The sequence below is a fragment of the Myotis davidii genome, unplaced genomic scaffold (assembly GCF_000327345.1).
Source record: "Myotis davidii unplaced genomic scaffold, ASM32734v1 scaffold76, whole genome shotgun sequence".
Lineage (NCBI taxonomy): Eukaryota > Metazoa > Chordata > Mammalia > Chiroptera > Vespertilionidae > Myotis > Myotis davidii.
The window spans coordinates 1,441,582-1,445,832 of NW_006288892.1; the positions used below are offsets into that span (position 1 = coordinate 1,441,582).

Here is a 4,251-nt window from a genome sequence, read left to right on the forward strand (position 1 = left end):
CTTCTCTCTCTCTCTCTCTGATTCCTGCCCATGTGTGTGTGTGTGTGTGTGTGTGTGGAACTCAGAACAGGTCACCTCAATTTTTGCTAATTCTAAAATTTTTCCACTGCTACTTTAAGTTTGCTTTAAGCCCAGTGCACTACATCATCATTGATGTTTCTATCGCTCTCCCCCCTCCATCCTTCTCTGAAATCAATAAAAACATTACAAAAATAAAATAAAGTAAAAAATAAAAACATGGGATGGAGACTCAGATATTATGAAGGTATGTGTGAATATGGATGTCATGGTGTGTAGCTGAATGTCACTGTGTGGTTAAGCATGTGTAACAGTGAGTATGTGTGTATACATGTGTGGGGGCATGGGAATGTCAATGTGTATAATTGTTTGTAGGTGTGGTATGAGTGTGTGTCTGAATGTATGAATTGTGTGACTGAATGTGTGAACGTGTATGTATGCATGTATGAAGGTATGTGTGTGCATGTGTGTGTGGCTGTGGGAATGTCAATGTGTATGAATGATTGTGAATGGGTTTATATGAATGCGTGTGTGTGTCTGTGTGTGAGCCGGGGAAGGAAGTTCTTTCATTATAACCTCAAGGTCTCAAATGGCAACATTTGGTCTCCTCTTCAGATGAAGTTAAAGTCACAGACAGACATGGACAGCCTTGAACCATGATACCATCCACTTCTAACACATGTCCCCTAGTGAACATCACAAACAAAGCCCTGTGAGTCAGTATTTTATAGGGTAAATTCTATAATTTTCAATGATGGCACAATCATCATATGAAATCAATTATTTGAGGTTAAAATCTTTATTAATGTAAACATTAAAAGAGGCCCATTTAAGCCGTTGGCACTTCTCATCGGTCTCCTCCAAGGGCAGCTGGGTGGCACGGGTGGCAGGTGGGGTTGCCATGGGGGGTTCCATCCTCAGCAGCAGGGGTTGGGCATCAGGCAGGATGCTGAGCTGGAATGCTGTGTTCCTTTCACAACTGCACACAATGGTGACCCGAACGCAGCGTCTCTGCTTCTATTAACAGGCCTGTGGGTGGACAGGAGGGAGCCAAGGCTTGCCCAGGGTTTCTCAACAGACCCCACACCCCAGGCTCTTCTCATCACTATGTGTCCAGGGGGCTCCTGGGAGCGGGAATTCAGGTAGCCTGAGCACATCTCACCATGGTTCTATTTTAAGAGCTGGCCTTCGTTTCCTCTCTCTTTTTTCCATAGTTTTATCACAATGAAATTTACCATTTCCACTGTTTTGCGGTACACAGTGCAGTGGTGTTAAGGATATTCATACTGAGGTGCTGGCCACACCACCATCATATCCATCACTTTCCCCATCTTCTCCAACTGAAACTCTTCCCCCAGTAAACAACACTGCATCGCTAAGCCCAGCCCCACCACCACTGGTACCTAAATCCTGCCTTTCCTTTCTGACTCAGATGACCCAAGGGAAAACATGTGAGTGGAATCACACAGTAGTTGTCTTCTTTGACTGGCTTTTGCACTGAAATTGTCTTCAAGGTTCATCCATGTTGTAGCTTGTGTAACAATGTTGTTCCCGTTTTGTTAATTGAATCTATTGGGTTGACACAGGTTAATAAGGTCATGTAGGCTTCAGGTGTACAAGTCTATAACCCATCATCGGTATATTGTACTGTGTGCTCACCACCCCAAGTCAAGTCTCCTTCCATCACCATTTGACGCCCTTTACCCTCTTCCACCACCGTCACCCCTTCCTTTCTGGTAATCACTATGGTGATGTCTATGTTTAGTTGTTGTTGTTTTTCTTTGCTTAATCCCATATCCCTCTCACCCAGCTCCACAAATCCTTCCCCTCTGACTACTGTCAGTCTCTTCTCTTTCTATGAGTCTATTTGTATTTTCTTTGTTAATTTATTTTGCTCATTAGATCCACACGAATGTGAAATCATACGATATTAGTCTTTCTCTGACTGGCTGATTTCACTTATCATAATGCTCTCCTGGTCCATCCACCCTGTCCCACATAGTTAAGATTCCCATCTTTTACACAGCCAAGTAGTACTCCATTGTGTCAATGTACCAAAGCATTTTTATCCACTCATCTACTGATGGGCACATGGGCTGCTTCCAAATCTTGGTATTATAAATAAAAATGTAATAAAAACAGCGGAGAATATATATTTCAAATCTGTGTCTCTGATTCCTTGACATACATTCGCAAAATGGAATACCTGTGTTACATAGAAGTTCCATTCTTGATTTTTGGAATAACACCTTACTACTTTCCAAAGTGGTTTTCCTAAAGGCATTCTCCCCAGAGGAGCACCTCTGTACAGAAGTGGAATCACTGTGTTCCATGGAAGCATAGAGGTTCCATTTTTAACTTCATGAGGTAACTCCTTACTGCTTTCCACAGTGGCTTCACAAAACGCATTCAACACAGAGATGCACTTCGCTGCACCTGCCCACAATGGTGAGTTCCACACAGGATCCCTGGCTTCTATAAGAGGCCCGTGGGTTGCACTGGAGGGAACCAAGCCTTGCAAAGGGTTTCTCAGCCGACCTCACACCCCAAGCTCTTCTCATCACTGCGTGTCCAGAGGCCTTCTTGGAGTGTAATTCAGGAAGCCTGAGCACATCTCAACGTGGTTCTGTTTTTGGACCTGGCATTCTTGTACTTTCTCTTTTTTTTCGTGTTTTATCACGGTGAAATTTACCATTTCCACTGTTTTGCGGTGCACAGTGCAGTGGTGTTAAGGACATTCATACTGTGGTGCCGATGATATCACCATCATATCCATCACTTTTCCCATCTTCTCCAACTGAAACTCTGCCCCCAGTGAACAACTCTGCATCCCACACCCCAACCCCACCACCACTCTTACCTCCATCTTGCCATCCGTCTCTGACTCTGGTGGCCCTGAGGACCACATGTGAGTGGAATCACACAGTACTTGTCTCCTTTTGACTGGCATTTGCACTGAATATAATGTCTTCAAGGTCCATCCATGTTGTAGATTGTGTCACAACGTTTTATTAAATGAATCTATTGGGTTGACACAGGTTAATAAGGTCATGTAAGCTTCAGGTGTACAAGTCTATTCCCCATCACCTGTATATTATACTGTGTGTTCACCACTTCAAGTCAAGTCTCCTTCAATCACCATTTGATTTAGTTTATCCTCTCCCACCTCGGCCACCTGCTTTCCTTCCCGTAATCACTATAGTGATGTCTGTGTTCACGAGTTGTTGTTTTTCTATGCTTCATCCCTTCACCCTCTCACCCAGCCCAAAAACCCCTTCCCCTCTGACAACTGTCAGTCTCTTTCTATATCTCTGTTTCTATTTTCTTTCTCAATGTATTTTGCTCATTAGATTCCACACCTTTGTGAATCAAAAGGTATTAGTCTTTCTCTGACTGGCTTACTTCACTTACCATAATGCTCTGAGGTCCATCCACGCTGTCACAAAAATTTAAGATTCCCTTCCTTTACACAGCCAAGTAGTAATCATTGTGTCAATGTACCAAAGCATTTTTATCCACTCATCTACTGATGGGCACATGGGCCTTCCAAATCTTGGTATTGTAAATAACACTGCAATGAACATAGCAGTGCATAGGTTCTTTCCAATCAGTGTCTCTGATTTCCTGGGATACATTCCTAGAAGTGGAATCACTGTGTTCCATGGAAGCATGGAAGTTCCATTTTTAGCTTCATGAGGTAACTCCTTACTGCTTCCCACAGTGGCTTCACAAAACGCATTCAACACAGAGATGCACTTCGCTGCACCTGCCCACAATGGTGAGTTCCACACAGGATCCCTGGCTTCTATAAGAGGCCCGTGGGTTGCACTGGAGGGAACCAAGCCATGCCAAGGGTTTCTCAGCAGACCTCACACCCCAAGCTCTTCTCATCACTGCGTGTCCAGAGGCCTTCTTGGAGTGTAATTCGGGAAGCCTGAGCACATCTCACCATGGTTCTGTTTTTGGACCTGGCATCCTTGTACTTTCTCTTTTTTTCGTTGTTTTATCACGGTGACATTTACCATTTCCACTGTTTTGCGGTGCACAGTGCAGTGGTGTTAAGGACATTCATACTGTGGTGCCGATGATATCACCATCATATCCATCACTTTTCCCATCTTCTCCAACTGAAACTCTGCCCCCAGTGAACAACTCTGCATCCCACACCCCAACCCCACCACCACTCTTACCTCCATCTTGCCATCCGTCTCTGACTCTGGTGGCCCTGAGGAC

General features: G+C 44.2%; 1 long non-coding RNA gene across 1 annotated transcript in view; it reads right to left on the minus strand.

Moving 5' to 3' along the window:
- Nucleotides 1-801: 801 nt before the first annotated feature.
- LOC107182707 overlaps nt 802-4,251 on the minus strand; it is a 4,076-nt gene continuing 626 nt past the window's right edge. Inside the window, exon 2 of the long non-coding RNA XR_001513419.1 lies at nt 802-1,587. This is a non-coding gene — a long non-coding RNA (uncharacterized LOC107182707). The remainder of the gene's footprint in view (nt 1,588-4,251) is intronic.